This window comes from Sus scrofa, chromosome 9 (genome assembly GCF_054392235.1).
Source record: "Sus scrofa isolate SSC_HxYL_T2T_F1_AM1 chromosome 9, Sscrofa_HxYL_maternal_Yorkshire_Landrace_v2.0, whole genome shotgun sequence".
NCBI classification, from domain to species: Eukaryota; Metazoa; Chordata; class Mammalia; order Artiodactyla; family Suidae; genus Sus; species Sus scrofa.
The window spans coordinates 95,956,820-95,974,764 of NC_139391.1; the positions used below are offsets into that span (position 1 = coordinate 95,956,820).

General features: G+C 42.8%; 2 protein-coding genes across 4 annotated transcripts in view; both read right to left on the reverse strand.

The window, feature by feature from the left end:
- The window catches only part of RAPGEF5 (Rap guanine nucleotide exchange factor 5), a 434,425-nt gene that overhangs the window by 320,545 nt on the left and 95,935 nt on the right, over positions 1 to 17,945 (reverse strand). The gene's annotated exons all lie outside the window — the stretch shown is intronic.
- TOMM7 (translocase of outer mitochondrial membrane 7) overlaps positions 1 to 17,945 on the reverse strand; it is a 346,781-nt gene that overhangs the window by 45,998 nt on the left and 282,838 nt on the right. Inside the window, exon 5 of one of the 3 annotated variants that reach the window (XR_014814212.1) lies at positions 9,550 to 12,712. The exons of the other annotated variants lie outside the window; for them this stretch is intronic. The gene's annotated coding sequence lies outside the window, so the exon portion shown is untranslated. Of the gene's footprint in view, positions 1 to 9,549; positions 12,713 to 17,945 lie in introns of those variants that run through there. 3 annotated transcript variants of the gene reach the window in all.

The following is a 17,945-nucleotide window of genomic DNA, read 5'->3' on the forward strand; positions in this document are numbered from 1 at the left end:
CCTTGTGTGATTCTAACAGGGGCAACTCCAGGTGGGCAGCCACAGCCCTCCCAGCTCCAGTCCCAGCCAGGCTCTGGTCCCTCTGCTCCCATTCTCACCCCATCAGGCCCAGGGATGGTGACAGCTCCCTGCTCTTGCCTGTCCCTCTGGGCTCTACCGTCCTTTGTCGTTCCTAATCCCACCACATCTGTGCGACTAGTCCTTCACTAAACCCTGTGGTGGTGCATCTGCTTCCTTTCTGGACTTTGACAAGTATCTGAATGAAGATGGGGAAAATGTTCCCAAGAGGAAGGGAGAATGGATGCCAGGCAGCCCCAAATATCCACGACTCTCACCCTCCCCTCACCCTCCCGCCACACCAGGGGGAAACAAGAAACTGCCCCTTCGTGGTTTCTAATAGTCAGTTTACTACCCTAGTTTGTTTTTCTGCTATGGAGCGTATATGCTATGAACGATATTTGAATACACATAATAGGAGTCTTGTCTCTTTCTAGAGAAATGCTCTCATCATTCCCTCAGAGCAAAGGGCTTACAGTTGCTTCAAGAGCTCAGGCAGAAAAGTGCTAAAATCTTCAGACCTGCTAGCAAATGCTGCCTGATTGCGCAGAGCACATTTCAATAATCATCTCGAGGATGAAAGACAGAAGAGCAGGTGAGAGTGAGAAGACAGGGTATCTCAGAATAGAACAAGACCTAATGAATGAGTGATTCCACAAGAAATACGCACTTCATATACCTCCTGGTTATTTGACTGGACTTCTGCACTGGCAGCGAGGGTTCCCCCTCATTGTCTCCAGCCCCTCCTCCCACTCCACATGCTGCCTCACTCTAACCCTGGGGCAGGGAGGTGGGGGTGGCGTGAGCATGTGCCCACAGCAGCATGAGGACAGATTAAGTCAGCACTTTTTAGAGGAAATGGGGCACAAGTTATGGGGATTTGGGGCCTGCTACACAGGAGAATTTCTATTGAGTTGAAAATATTGCAAGGTGTCCACATACAATAGAGAAGAGTTTAGCAAAAGATGTGAAAAGATGGGCTCAGGACTGTGGAGAAATTTCATTCCAAAAACTCACCCACCCCTACCCCTTCAGGAAAAAATGAACCCTTGGAACTGGTCTAACTGGTTGTCAACTAAGATGAATTGAACAGGAAAAATTACTGGGCTTTGTCATGATGAATATGCATGTATGTGTGTGTGTGTGTGTGAGAGAGAGAGAGAGAGACAGACAGACAGACAGACAGAGAAACAGATTCCCTATTACTGATAAAGTCCTCTCTCCTCTCATTCCTCTGGAGCACCAGGAAAGTGCTGCCGTGAGGGAGCCCACCTACCTCCACCGGCCCCCATCCTGACAGATGGGGAAGGACACACACAGGAGGCCTCACCTGCACCCCCCCGCCCCCCGCCTGCCTAGCAACAGCTGTTCTGACCACGTAAGAAGCATGTGGGTTGCTGGTCATTCTCCATGAGAACAAAGAGCCAAGGACGCAGAGATGATTGTATCAAGGGGATTCAGTTTCCTAGATGACCTCATGGCAAAGATCTGCAGAGCATAGATAAGCATCATGGGGCTCTGGCAGAGGGCCCCTCCAGGGAAAGGAAAGGGGCGGGAAGCTCACAATGGGTAGTCTATCCTGCCTGCCTTGACAGAGGGACAGGCCACCTGGGGCCATCCAAAGTCATGCTGCGCCATGCTGGCTCCTTCCAGCTCTACAAGAAAGACAAATGAGGGTCATGTCACCCCCCAGTGTAAGGCCTCTACTTGCCCCACATGGGTCCATGGGGAGCCTTTCCTTCTGCCTCCTCCACTAAAGGTTTCTCATATTTTCATTCAAATGAATCTGTATTTCATTCTTGAACTTTGTCCTTCATGTTCTCAGGATGTACAACATTTCAAATAATAAGAATAGGTTAAAAAAAGGTACATCTCAGAATATAATTTGTGAGCCTACTAGCTGTAGTTAGCAATAGAGAAATGAAATAATGCTTCTAAGCATTTATTTATTCATCCTCCAAACTTTTTTTTTTTTTTTTTGAGCTCTTTCTGTGCCAGACACAAATTCAAGCCTGAGAGACAGAGAAATAAAACACATTCCCTGTTCTGGAAGAACTCACAGATTTGTTGGAAGTCATAGACACTTAAACAAATGGCTATATTTGTGCTGTAAAGTAATTTTACCCCTAGGAATTCTACTAATATCATATTAAATAATAAATCAAACAGAGTAAGTATCCATTATCAAAGCTTTGTTTTATAGTGCCCAATTTTGGCCCTGGAATTTGTTAATTTATCCAATACCTTACCATAAATCAATTGCCTCTTTCCAATAGAACTTTCTGCAATGAAGGAAAGGTTCTAAATCTGTGCTAATTAGCGTCATGCTAGCCACCTGTGGCTCCTGAGCACAGGAAGCATGACTCGTGTGACTGAGGAAGAGAAATTTAAATTTAATTTAATTTTAATTAATTTAAATACCCACGTGTGGCTGGTGGTTTCCATTTTGCAGAGCACCCTTTCACCATTCTAGTCCTATGTAGATCTGCTCTGAATTACCAAAACCAGGGATGGTTAATCAATTGAGATTAAAATCAAGTAACACACCAAGGGGCACAGTCAATGAGGCATTAATGAGTCAACTGCCTGCCCACCTGGACTCACTGGACCTTGAGTGTCTGGAAGAAATGAACCTGTTACTCAGATGGGGCAGAAAAGCAGGTAGGAAGTGTAACCATAATGCGAGGCTGAGCAGCTAAAATGGAAGCCCACGCATGAGCAAACCAAAGAGCCAGTGTAGCAGGGACAGCCCCAAGGTGGTGAGTGTCAAGAAGCAGAATCAAACTCAAGTCAACTTTCTAAAATTTGAGATATTAATCAATAATATGTAATCCCAAACCCATTTATTGACGACTGTCTTTCCAACAGCAAATGTCTGTCTGAACACTTCCTGTGTGCTCAGCACCAAGGAGTCAAGAAATTATCTAGTAACATCAATCTCTGCTTTCAAGAAGCTGAGATTTTTGCTTGAAAAGACCAAAGGCACACACATAGAATAGTGAGAAAAGTGCACAAGAGCGCATCCCATAAAGCACTGAATAGTATGTAACTGAGCCGTGGTCAAAGCTCACCTGTAAAGAGCAACCACCACGAGTGGGGAAAAGGGGAAGCGGGCAAGTGAAGGCTGCAGTCACCAGCAGCTCTTCGTGGGAAAGGGGAGTATTGATATGGGCTTTCCACAACCCTCAGGCTCCATCCAAGATAGCCTGACATCTCAGGCACGTCACAGCCTGGCCTCCACCTGCCTCAAGCAGCATCCTCATCAGCCCTCCAAACCCCTGTTTTTGACAGCATGACATAGTTCCCCAATTTGCCTGCCATCTCTCATGCTGAGTCTACATGTAGGCAGAACCATTGGTAGATCTGCCAGGCATGCCCAGCACTGGAGTCACAGACTTCTTCTGGACCCAGCCTTGCCAGTCCTAGCTGGGGGACCTCAGTCAAATTGCTAACGCCTTCTAAACCTTGGTTTCCCTATATGTAAAATCGGAGTTATAATACCCATCCAGAGGATTTGGGGGATAGTTGAGATAAAGGCTGGCAAACAACTTTTTAAAAAACTGCTTTTCATACTTTAAACGATCATTTCCAACCTATCTTTCAAGGTTCTGCTTGGTATCCCTTGTTGGGTGTTTTCCCAGAGGAAAGCTGTGCTGGTGTCACTCACAGCCCATGAGACAATATACCCCACTTTACCCAGTACAGTCCCACTTTATGCTTGGCCTCCTATGCAGTTTCTAGCATTTGCCCTAGATGTTTTATTTTTCTATAAAATACCATTCATGATGATGGCATTAAAATATGCTGGAGGTGAGTGTGGCAAATGTCCACTGTGGTTTTTGGTTTTGGTTTTGGGTTTTTTGTGGGGTTTGTTTGTTTTTGTTTTTTGTCTTTTGTATTTTTAGGGCCTCACCTGTAGCATATGGAGGTTCCCAGGCTAGAGGTCAAATCAAAGCTGTAGCTGCCAGTCTACACTACAGCCACAGCAACGCCAGATCCGAGCTGCGTCTGTGACCTACACCACATCTCACAGCAACGCCAGGTCTTTAACCCACTTAGCAAGGCCAGGGATTGGACCTGTATCCTCATGGATACTAGTCAGATTCATTTCCACTGAGCCAGGATGGGAACTCCTAGATGTCCACTTTGTACTTCCAACTTACTGCAGGTATCTAAGATTTACGGGAGATAAATGGGGTTCTCACTTTAGTACATGATCATCTGAAAGGTTATGAGGCATCAACTGTGTCTTTTCCTGAGCTTTTCTAGATAAAAATGGGAACAGGTGATAACTAGCATCTCACTTTCAAGGGCAGCAGGCAGGGCACTTCCTGATGATAAAGTGAAATATGTATATAACTCTTTCTGGTCTTGGAAGGTAGGGAGATAGATTCAGCACCACCACTCCCACTGGTCACTTAGTGAGCCAACCGGGTGTGTGCTGGGGCCTTAAAGAGTGCCAAGCCATCAGGATTTCAGTCAGTGTAATTTTTGGAGAGCAAGAGAAATTATATGTTAGGCCCTTGTGTAAGACATGCAGGAGTTTGAGACTGAGCAGTCCTACAATAAAGGGCATAATGAATAATCTGAATACTCTTGCTATAAAGGAATTTGCCTTTATAATACGGCATAAAAGTACAACTATTTATTTTACTATTTGGTAACACTTTTAAAATCTTGGCAAAAAAAATATTTTCAGCAGCAATTGAACAAAAAAATGTGCATGTTAAATTTAAAGCTAAGTACTGAATTTTCATGTATCAAGAAAATTGATGTGGAGTTCCTGCCATGGTGCAGTAGGCTAAGAATCCAACTGTAGCAGCTTTGGTGGCTGTGGAAGTGGCTGCAGCTTTGGTGGCTGTGGAGGTTCAATCATCATCCAGTGCAGTGGGTTAAAGGATCCAGTGTTGCCACAAATGTGGCATAGGTCGCAGCTGTGGTTTGGATTTAATCCCTGGCCCATGAATTTCCACATGCCGTGGGTCCGGCCATAAATTTTTTTTTAAAAAAGAAAGAAAACTGATGAATATGTTATTTGTACAAAATATTTAATAATATTTATCATCCACTGCTGGATCCCAGTAATATTACCAACTGCATTAAAACCAGACACAAGTCTACTGAGGAAGTTCCAGTTTCTGTTTCAAAAGTTAGAACTATTTTAAGAAGCCTATGCCCCCCAAAAACAATAGTTTCACATATGCAGCTGCAGAAAGTGTTTACCTATGAAGCATGACTTCATTTAGATCAAACTATTCTCCCACTTTTGCTACTTTTATTCCAAGTCTGCACATGCAAAAAGGGAACTGACAGCTGTATGTGTGTTGGTGACATTAAAAGAAGAGTTGCCGAATAGCTGCATGAAACCCTTTTTATGTGAGGGCCTTCAGATACATCAAATAAAAAAAATCAGTCGATTCCAACTATGGTGTGATGTTTTCCCCATACAATTCATGAAAGCAAAGTAAAACTGTTGGAAGTTTATTCTCAGGTAAAACATGACATTGTTGGGAAGGCTGTTGTAAATTCAGTTCCAAAGTTCAACATTGAAGATAAGATGTGGGTTTTTTTAGTCATAATAGGAATACAAATTTAGAGGAAAGCTTAGGTTCACAGAAAAATAATATTCTTACGAAATTAAGAAAGCTGCAGGGGAGTTCCCTTCATGGCTCAGTAGTTAACGAACCCGACTAGGATCCATGAGGATAGGGGTTTCATTCCTGGCCTTGCTCAGTGAGTTAAGGATCCGGCGTTGCTCTGAGCTGTGGTGTAGGTCGCAGACATGGCTCAGATCCCATGTTGCTGCTGTGGCTGTGGTGTAGGCTGGCGGCTATGTCTCTGATTCGACCCATAGCCTGAGAACTTCCATATGCCGTGGGTGCAGCCCTAAAATAGCAAAAAAAAAAAAAAAAAAAAAAAAAAAAAAAAAAAAAAAAAAGAGAGAGAGAGAGAGCAAGCTGCAGGGCAGAAGGGCAGAAAGTACTTGGAAAATTGTTGTGGAGCACGTAACTTATGAATGTCTCCAAAGAACTGTAATATTTCATCCAAGGAAATAGAAATTGTCATTGTCAAAAATTACAGATGTTCCTGTATATAAACAAAGTAACAAAAGTACAAAATTCTTGCAACAGAGCTGATGTAACGTATCCAGTCACCCCTCTTAAAATAAACAAATCCCCTGCATTAACAGTAACAACGAAAGCTTCAACTTGGAATGCACATCTTACTTTCTCTGTTGCCCATCAGCAATCTGATTTTAGAAATGTTTGAGCCTTTGAATAATTACTTTGTAAATCAACCTATGCACCCTGGAATACTATTGAATTATTTTGGAATAGTTTCTTAAATGTTGGTTGCATTTAAATGAAAACCAAATGGAATATTTTAATAAATTATTCAATAAATGGAGCACAAAAAATTCAGGTTGTGAAGCTTTTTATGCATAGTAATTATCTAAAACAAGCTTACCCAGGGACACATTGAAATTGTCTCTGCCAAAGCAAGTGAGGAAATGAAGAAATTAAAACTATAGGAACTCAGATGTATACATTACTTTGACTTGTGGAAAGGATTTTTTGATGAAATTTTTAATTGGATTAATTTATATTCTGTTCTGAAAGGGAATATAATTAAGATGGTCTGCAATCTTACACCTAACATTAGTTAAACATTCAAAGACATCATAAATAGTGAGAAATTATTTGATAATTTGTGCCTTGTAAAAGCACTCATTGAATAAAGATGCTCTGAGTGTTGGAAAAGACTTATCTGAGGAAGTTATTTGGGCTGAAATATTAACAAAGTCCAGTTTGAAAACATTAGAATCAAGAATATTCACCATTTAGCTGTATTTGCTCTGAGTCTACTAAAAAATTTGGCATTTCTACAGAGAGGATTTTCTCAAAAGTATATTGGTCCAAAGAGAAGGGTCATTTTCAAGTTTATTAATCATATAATTTAACCAAAAATGGTATCATGGTCAATTTTATTTTAAAAATTAAAAATAAAAAGACAAGCACATTCTTCAAAGTGTCAGAAACTTACTGCAATATAAACAGGTATGACTGAGGGTTTCCGCCGTGCTCAGCAGTTAACAAACCCGACTGGCATTCATGAGGATGCAGGTTTGATCCCTGGCCTTGCTCAGTGGGTTAAGGATCTGGCATTGCTGTGAGCTGTGATGTAGGTCGAAGACGTGGCTTGGATCCTGTGTTGCTGTGGCTCTGGTGTAGGCTGGCGGCTACAGCTCCCATTTGACCCTTAGCCTTGGATCCTCCATATGCCACAGGTGCAGCCCTAGAAAGACAAAAACAAACAAGCAAACAAATAAACAAACAAGTATGACTGAAAAATGATTAAAGTATGGGAATGTGTATTTATGTACAATATTACAGGCATAACTCAGAGATATTGTGGGTTTGGTTCCAGACTACTTCAAAAAAGTGAGTATCATAGTAAAGTGAGTCATGCTAATTTTTTGGTCTCCCAGTGCATATAAAAGTTATCTTTCTACTCTACTGTAGTCTATTAAGTGTGCAATAGCATTATGTCTAAAAAAATAATGTACATATCTTAATTCAAGAAGGCTTTATTGCTAAAAAAAAAATGCCAACAATCACCTAATGCTCTTTTTGCCGTGGAAGATCTCGCCTCAGTGTTGATGGCTGCTGGCTGATCAAGGTGGCAATTGCTCAAGACTGGTTGTGGCCATTTCTTGAAATAAAGCAACAATGAAGTCTGATATATGGTTTGACTCTTCCTTTCATGAATGATTTATCCTTAGCATGCAGCACTGTTTGATAGCATTTTACTCACAGTAAAAATTCTTTCAAAACTGGAATCCATCCTCTCAAACCTGCTGTTAATTTATCAACTATGTTTACATAATATTTTAAATCCTTTGTTATCATTTCAGCAATCTTCACAGCATATTCACCAAGAGTAGTTTCCATATCAAGAAACCAATTCTTTGCTCATCCATAAGAATCAACTCTTCATCCATTAAAGTTTTATCATGAGATTGCAGCAATTCATTTACATCTTCAGGCTCCACTTCTAATTCTAGTTCTCTTGTCATTTCCACCACATCTGCAGTTATTTCCTCTACTGAAGTCTTGAACCTCTTCAAGTCAGCCATGAGGGTTGGAATCAGCTTCCTCCAAACTCCTATTAATGGTGACCTTTTGACCTCTTCATGAATCACCAATGTTCTTAAGTGGCATCTAGAATGGTAAATCTTTTCCAGGAGGTTTTCAATTGACTTTGCCCAGATCCATCAGAGGAATCACTATCTATAGCAGCTGTAGCCTTACAGAATATATTTCTTAAATAATAAGTCCTGAAAATTGGAATTCCTCCTTGACCCACGGGCTGCAGCATGGATGCTGTGTTAGCAGGCATGTAAACAACATTAATCTCCATCGTACATCTCCATCAGAGCTCTTGGGTGACCAGGTGGACTGTCAATGAGCTACTGCTATTTTGAGAAAAATCTTTCCTTCTGAGCAGTAGGTCTCAACAGTGGCCTTAAAATATTCAGGAAACCATGTTGTAAACAGATGCTATTATGCAGATTTTGTTGTTCCATTTACAGAGCACAGGGAGAATATATTTGACATAATTGTTAAGGGCTCTAGGGCTCTAGGAATTCTTGCAATGGTGAATGAGCATTAGCTTCAAGTTACCAGCTGCTTTAGCCCATAACAGGAGAACCAGCCTGTCCTTTGAAGCTTTGAAGCCAGGCATTGACTTCTCCTCTCTAGCTATGAAAGACCTACATGGCATCTTCTTCCAATATAAGGCCTGTTTTATCTACATTGAAAAATCCACTGTTTGGGGTAGCTACTATCACTAATGATCTTCACTAGAGCATCTGGATAACCTGCTACAGATTTGACATCAGCATTTCCTGCTTTCCCATGCCCTTTGATTTTATGAAGATGGCTTCTTTCCTTAAACCTCATGAACCAATCTCTGCTAGCTTCAGACTTTTCTTCTGCAGCTTCATCACCTCTCTAACCATTCAAAGAACTTAAGAGTTGGCATTGTCCTGGATTAGGCTTTTGTTTCAGGGAATGCTGTGGCTGGTTGGATCTTCTATCCAAATCACTAAAACCTTCTCCATATCAGCAATAATGCCGTTTTGGTATCTTATCATTGTATGTTCACTGGAGTAGCACTTTTAGTTTCCTTTGGGAGTTTTCCTTTGCATTCACAACTTCGCTAACTGGTGCAAGAGGTCTAGTTTTTGGCCTGTCTTGGCTTTCAACACATCTTCCTCATTAAACTTAATCATTTCTAGCTTTCAATTTAAGGTAAGAGATGTGTGACTCTTCCTTTCACTTGAACACCTAGAAACCATTGTAGGGTTATTAATCAGCCTAACTTCAAAATCATTGTGTCTCAGGGAATAAAACAGGGAGGCCCAAGGACAAGGAGAGAGAAGGTGGAATGTCTGGTCAGTGAAGCAGTCAGAACACACAATATTTATCAAGTTCATAGTATTTCAAGGACATAGTTCATGGTGCCCCAAAGTAATTACAATAATAACATCAAGATCACTGATCACAGCCAATCATAACAAATATAATAAAAATGAAAAAGTTTTGTGAGTTCCTATTACGGCGCAGTGGAAATGAATCCTGACTAGTATCCATGAGGATGTGAGTTTGATCCCCGATCTCGCTCAGTGGGTTAAGGATACGGCATTTTCTGTGAGCTATGGTGTAGGTCCTGCTTTGCTGTAGCTATGGCATAGGCTGGCAGCTGTAGCCCTGATTCGACCCCTAGCCTGGGAACTTTCATATGCTGTGTGTACAGTCCTCAAAAGAAAGAAAAAAAAAAAAAAAAGCAAAAGCAAAAGTTTCAAATACTGCCGGAGTTACCAAAATGTGACACAGAAACATGAAGTGAGCAAATGCTATCAGAAAAGCGGTGCCAGGAGACTTGACTCATGGTTTCCACGAACCTTCATTTTGTAAAAAATGCCATGTCTAGGAAGCATGATGAAACAAAGTGCCATAAAATGAGGGATGCCTATATTGTACCTTGCTTATATTTTCTTAATCAGTATAAAATTTTTTATTTAAAAATTTTGGTGTACATACATGAACAATGTTATTTTATATTTTTAAAAAAAGAATTTATCTGTATCATCATTTTTGAAGAGTACTATTTACTATTTACCACTGTGCTGAAACGAATTTGGTAGTCAAAAAATAATTTCAGAAATGATGTAGTTTTCAATATTCTAGTACCCACCCCCAAACTCAGAAGCTCCTCAGACTGGATATGTACTAAGTTTCCCCAGCCAGAGCTCACACCAGCCTTTGGCATGACTGTCTAAGCTCAATCCCTTTCCTCTCCACTGAAACTTCCTTCAGAGCAAGGATGTGATGTTAAGGACTGGTACCTTTTTGATTCCCTTACCATGTCCCAGGTACTGTTTAACTCTCTTAATCTTCATGAACCTCTGAGATGAGCATTCTATTCAGTTCCCTTTTACAGATGAGAAAACTGAGGTTGGCTAGAGGTTAATTCCATTATGGTCCCATATCCCAGACAGTGATGGAGCTGGGATTTGAGCTGAAGTCCCTAACTACAAACTCATGTGACTCTCCCTCAGTAAGTATCTGTGGGATGAATGAAAAATGAATGAATAGAGAAAGGAACAGGAAAAAGACAATGGCAACCATTGTAACTGTGATGGGTAAAAAGACTGCAGTGAGAGGAAATGCCTAACACACCACCATGTATTCACAACACAGTTGAAAGGTTTGGAGCTAGAACTAGCACTTTTCAAGGGAAAGCAATCTACCTTAAGTAAACAGCACTGCTTCCTCAGCACCCCAATGGCCAGGATGTGAGGACTCAAGAAAACAAACGTGCTTTTCCCCCTGCTGATAACAGAGACCTCCTCAGTTGTTTACTCAGACCCTGAGAACCAGACAGTCTGCCTAAAATAAGGATGTGTGGACCTTGTCCTGTCAGGCTCTGGATGTCTGATCTGGCCCCAGTGAAAGCAGGTCTGGGCTGCAGTGGGTGCCTGGAAGTGGTGGGTGGTAGGGTGTCAGAGGCATTAGGAAAAGGTGAAGGTGCTAGATTTTCATCTGCAGGACCTGACAGTGCCCTTGACAGAGTTGGAATCTTTGGAAAGAACACTGTCATGGAAAGGAATATACTCTAGGGAGGTTTGAGCTTGTTGAATGTGACTCATGTGGAAACTGGTTTGAAAGAGAGGCTGTGGATGAGGAAGGGTCACTATGTCCTGGGTCACCCCCAAGGAAGAAAATTCAGAGGTGTTGGAGAGAAAGAAAGTGCCAGGGCAATGGAGACACAGGTGCCACTGATGGAGGAAATAGGGGATAAGAAGACACTGCCTAGAGAAGAAAAAGCAGTGAATGGACTTATGTCCCAAATCTCTGAAAGTAACATTCCCTTTTTAAGACCCAGAAAAAATCCTAGCATTACGTTCTTTGGATATCTTCAAGAATCTTGGAGTTCTCGCTGTGGCTCAGCAGGTTAAGAACCTGATGCAGTGTTTGTGAAGAAGTGGGTTCAATCCCTGGCCTCGTTCAGTGGGATAAGGGAGCTGGCTTTGCTGCAAGCTGCAATGTAGGTCGCAAACGTGGCTTGGATCTTGTGTTTCTGTGGCTGTGGTGCAGGCTGGCAGCTGCAGCTCCAATTCAATCCCTGGCCAGGGAACTTCCATATGCTGTGGGTGCAGCCACAAAAAGGAAAAAAAAGAATCTAGGACTCAACATGAATTGTTCATGGATTCACTTATTTGATTAATTATTCATTTAATCAATGGCTTGAACAGGTATTAATTAAGGACCCATCATACTCCCGGAACTGTGCTGGATCCTGGGGATATAACAGCCAACAAGAAAGACAACCTTGTCTAGGCAACTTGGAAAATGAAAAAGACATGAGGAATCCGGGAAGGAGCAGCTCTTTCCTTGGGTGCAGCTGAAACTTAAAGGATTATATCCTGATTAAAAAATACCCTACAAGATGGTCATCCAGAGACTGAAAAGATCTTCAGTCCCATACAACATAACTTCCACTGCAGCCATGCCCCTTCCACCCTGTACACGCCCAGTTACCACCTCCAGCACCCACTGGAGAGGGGCAACAGCACAGCCTGGGCAAGATGACGGCACAGCATTGCCTGCTCCCACAGTGGTCCAGGGGGTGACATTTGCCAGCTGCCTTTTCTATTTTCATCTCCCTCTCCCTCCCCCCACCCCCCTCACCCAAAACACTTCCATTGGCTGGAGTCATTACAAATTTGGTTTATATATGAAGTGCCCCCAAAGTCGCCCCAGTTGAACGAGCTCCAGGTTGGAGAAGGAGCTGACACATCCAGCGGAAGGTGGGGTGGCAGGAATGGGACCAGGGAGGGTTCGCAGAGCCCTGGGCCAGCCCAGAAGATTGTCCCTAGAGCTGGCTCTCGGTGGGATGCCGGCTGAGTCCTGCTGCCCGGTCCCCTCCATCTATGCGATGCAGGAAGTCAGATGACCCTGTAGCCTGAGGATCTCCTCCAGGAGACCAGCACCGGAGCCCGTGGGGCCTGTGTGACCAAGCCGAGCCTCCTTAGGGCTGGGACTCTTGGGGAGGGAGTGGTTTGAACACCAGCTCTGCCATCCCTGTCCTAAAAGAACAAAGAGCAAGTCCTTTTAGCTTCTCTAGGCCTCACTTTCCTTTGCTACAAAGGACATAGCTGCATCTTCCCTGGTGGGTTATTGGGAGGATTAAATCCATCATTTCCAAGCACCTGGAACACACACACTAACAGCTGTTATTCTTCTAGTGTGCCCGGCTCTAGCCCTTCAATGCCTCTACTTCTGTCATTCCACGCTTACCTACTTCCTCCTAAAAAAAGAAAACCGATGTACAAATTCCTTTCCACTTTCAGGAAGGGTTTCTGCAATAACCCCCAGCGTAAAGCTTCCAGGGCCCTGGACTCTCTCTGTAGAGACAGGATACTAGTCCAGCTCAGGGAGAAAATGGCCCTCGAGGCGCCCATTCAGCTACACAGGGGCCTCTGCTTGGGCCCCACACAGCGAACCCAGGGAAGCAGGGGCCTCTGGCAGAACAATAGGATGGCTGTGGCTCCTGCAGGAATCCCACCTGTGGCTCTGAATAACAGGTTTTGATCTTGGGCTTGCTGCCAGTTAGAAAGTGAAACCCTTTCTAGAACACTTGCTGTCTTGTTGGTCTTCCCCTGGAGAGCTGATTTCACCCAGAAACCGTGTACTGAGGAGCTGTGTGCAGAGTGGGTCTCTGTGAAAACTAACAGGATATTTCATCCTCTTCCTCATGAGTGGGGACACCGTGGTCTCTCACCCTAAACCCCAAAGGGTGCATTTCCTGTGGCCTGAGCAAACTGAGTTGTCCACATGGCCCAAGGGAGCCACCCCGACAGCTGTGCCACACCCGCCTTCTTTTGTAACCCAGAGGCCTAAACCGAGGATGTGAAAGAAAAAAGGGGCCATTGTTTCTGCTGACAGGTTTGCGTTCAGAATCTGGAAAGGGAGGCTGCTTCAGTGTGGGGACCTCTGGGCAGGGCCGGCATTAGAAGCAGGGGCTGAGGGAGCTTCCTGAACCTTCCCACCCTCATTATCAGCAAGAGTGATTCCAAGCCAGTTCTGGGGATGGTGGCAGGGACCTCCAGGTGGTGGACTTCTCTTAGGCAAGCAGCGTCTTCTGCGGCCCTGGAAGAACAATGGGAAATCTTTTCCCATGACCTTCATTCCTCCCTCGTTAGAGATTCCATTGTATTTGTAACTTCAGATACGGGGGACTGCTTTCTGCAACTCTTCAGGGAGGACAGCTGGGCCACCTCCCCTTGAGCCTGCCAATCTTCCTTCGTCTTGTCAGCCAGTGGCGCTGGGATCCTCAGGCAGGAACTAGCCAGCAGAGGTGGCTATAAATACTCCTCTTGGCCGCTGGCCTCCCTCAGGAGCACACAGCTGAGGGGCAGGGTCTGGGAAGCACCTGCATCTCTTTAGGGCACATCCGCCACTGGCCAGGCTTCCTCGCCTTCGACCTTTGAGCAGCACTTTCCGTGGACATTTTCCAGCTCTGAGGAAGCCTGCGGTCACCCAGCCTTCCAGCCAAATACTGGACTCCAAGCAGCCAGCCCTCTTTAAACTCAGAGCCTGGGCTTTGATTGTCAGTGGGGCTAATGAAGCAGAATAGCTGAGGCTAAAATAAGGAGGGAGGGCGGAAGAAAGTCAAAGAGGCTCTCTGAAGAAGGCTTTTCTCCTCCTGATTTCGCTTGTGTGGGGAAGCATAAAAAAACTCCTTACGAGATAAGGCTCTTTCCCTCCGATGAGGTGGACACTTGACAATTGAGAGGTTGTTTTTTTTTTTTTTTTAAGGTGACTATTTTCTTTTTTTATTTTTATTTATAAAGCATAACCGAGACATCCCTGATGGGCATTTTAAATAACCAGAAGCAAGTCACAACAACTGCTAATGGTCGGTTGTAAGTGGAGTTCTGCTGTGCGGTTGTCACTCAAAGGGAGATGGAATTTTAACAGCCAGGTTGCATAAGAGATGAGAGAGTGTTTAAAAATCCACTGGATGACAGTTCTCACACTTCCATGAACTGAAGAATCGCCTGGACCACTGATGTAAAAGACAGATCCCTGCTGCCCATCCCCCCAGACTGATCCTAAATGTCTGGGCCCTGGCCCAAGAGTTCGCATTTGAGTCCTTAAGTAATTCTGACTTACATACTTAGGGTGGGAACTACACTTTGGGAAACAGTGCCCTGAGACAGCAGTTCACAAAGTGAGGGCGCTGACCAGCAATAGTAGCAGCACAGGACATTTGTCAAAAATGCAGATTCTCAGCCCAACTCCAGACTTAAAAGATCAGAAACTCTGGAGACAGGCCCCAGCAATCTGTTTTAACAAACTACCAGTGATTCTGGCGGTTGAGAAATATTGCTCTAAGAGATTTCTTACAAGCCAAGAGTGCAAACCCTGGACCAAAAGTGATTTTAACATGCAGCCTAGATTGAGAACCTCTACTCTGGGTCTGTGGGAATATAAATGCTAATATCACCTTCCTAGTCCCTATTTTCTGAGCATCCACCATTCTGAGCCAGGGTCAGAGTTAAGGGGGTGAAGGGGAAAGAATATGGGCTTTGTTTCAGATAGACAAGGATTCAAGTCTTGCTGCCAAATGTAACCTCTCTAAACCTCAGGGTTTTTACCTGTGAAATGGAAGGAAAGACATCCATTCCACTGTGATGCTGTGAGAAGTAAGGAGATGCGATCTGGGAAGCACGAGCTAGTGCCTGGCGCATTGTGAGAACTGGATTTTCCTCTCTGTCTCTCTGCAATCATTATTTCCCTTAGGTTATTGGGGTCTGGAATAAGATTCTTAATCTTTATAGAAATATAGCTTGAGGGTTTACTCTCCAGAGAGCATGAAAAACCTCATTTTAAAATTCATCTCTCTTATTGGCGTAGATGCATGGAGAGTTCAGGGAGGAATCCTGATTTCAAAGACTGGAAGTGTGAGTCTAGAAGTAGCTCTAACGCCACTTAACCTGATTCGACTCTGCAACCATAGGCATTTTCTTTTATTCATCACTCAATTTTGTGTTTCAGTAATGGACAAAATCTTATAGTTTTATTATTAGGTACTTGGCCCAAGGGTTTTACTTTCTCAGTTCATCTCCACTGTTGATAAAAAGCCAGATAAACTACCACTAGTGTGGTGCCAGAGATCTGTACAGAAATCATTGAGTTGTGTGTGTGTGTGCGTGCGTGCGTGCTAGTCAGCTCGTAATTCAGTTGGCTGGAACATAAGCCAGTACTGTGCACTCCCAAAAGAGCAGATTCACTAACCACTCTGGCATGAAAACGTCTGTGTTTTACATTTTATATAATACATAATGGTTTTATTGACCCTAGAGAAGCACTTGACAGTGACCACTTCAATAGAGTCTCAAGATGAAATGGATGCAAACCTGCCTCCCCCTGGGGCCAGGACTGAGCCACATGCTGTGTGTAGCAGGCACTCACACAGACCACAGTCGTGGGAGAAAAGGAGGAGCAGCAAGTCCATGTGCGACGACCATCCAACGTCCCACATTCTTGCCTTAGGATGGAAGGTCCCTGACGTGATCAAGACCTGGGACAGTGTGCAGCCCTAGATGGCCAAATGTTTTAGTTCAAGGTGGGCTGATGGGCAGCCCTTAGGGCAGGAAGAGGTGGATACACACATGCACACACACACACAGGTTCATTGCCAACTAATATTTCAGCTTTAGCTTTAACAAAATTTACTAAGGGCCTGTCACATGCAAAGCACATTTACATGCATAATCTAAGGTTTACAGTGGTTACCATCCACTTTTTACATATGAGGAAACCGAAGGGCAGAGACATGAAGGCATCTGATAAACATCCTGCAACCAGTTACTAGCAAAACCAGTACATCAAGCCAGATCTTTTGCCTCTAAGACAGTGTTGTTCTACTAAGCCACAGGTGTTTCCCTCCAAAGGGTAAGATTAATATACCATCTATTATTGATTTAGAATTTCTAAGTCCATTGTACAGATGACCAAATAAAGACAAGACACATGCTTTAAGAAAATGCAACGTAAGCCATTCATTCAGCCATAGGTCTTTCTAAAATAAAAACAAAAGAGAGACATGGGCTGACCTGGCTCCTGATCTGGGAGGGCATGTTGGTTATTTCCATTTCCCATGTGCATATTTCCCCCAAAAGAGCAATGGAGAAACTCAAACAACTAATTTGAGCAGAAAATAGAGAATGTTATTATTTATCCTAGGAGGGACTTCTATCTTCCAATTGCTGACTCACTTATTCTTTCCCTTATTCATTCATCCAGTGTTCATTGGTTATAAGTAAGGCACCTGTGTTTGCTTGCATATCTCCTCAATTTTGGAAAACTTCATATTCTCTTAAACTTTTAAAAGATGAAATCTAAAGTTTCTCTTCTATAGTGTGTATATATATATATATATATATATATATATATATATATATACTTTTATACTCTATTATAAACTTTCTCAAACTATTCTTATACTCTATTATAAACTTTCTCAAACTATTCCCTTAAATAGTTTCAAAGAATGTAATTCTGGCATGTAGTCAATACCAACAAGTTAAAAAAAAATTGTTGCATGCTTTTATATGTATCCAAAGAACTATAGATACCACAGAAATTTTATATTTATCATCATTCAAAATTTAAAAATACATAAATGACCTTTCATCAGTAAGAACATTTTGTGTTCCAGCTTTCCTCCTTGAATTCATATTTCCACTCCATTTCCCCAATTTTACCCTATTGTAATGTATTTCATGTGTGAAAATCTCTTATTAATCATTCTAGCATTATTCTATGTAACAACAGTATAATATAAATCAAAATTATTTTTTTGATTTCCTATAATCATAAGGCTTTAGACACTAAACTTTTTCTTCTGGGTTGAGTTATTATTAAAATCATTAGAACAAAAAATCCAAACAGCATGAATATATTACAACTCTAGACAATGCTCTATAAAATCAGGGAGAAATAAGAGGTATGCCTTTTTTAAGTACAAGGTGAGCTGGGAAAGAGGAACCTTTCCCATGGGATCTCCCCTGCAGGAGTGTTCTCAGGCTGATCTTATTAGGAAAGAGTGTACTCAGGGAAGTCTAGGATCTGGAAATTAATTCCCTGAAATATATGCAGTGTAATATATTCCAGCAAGAAGATGTTACCCTATGAGCCAAGAGCACAGAGCAGGGAGGGGGCATATACAAACAACAGTGCACCAGTCAGATGGCATGTCCCTCCTAGGGATGACTAAAAGACAGGCCCTGTTAATAAACTGAACGTGGGACA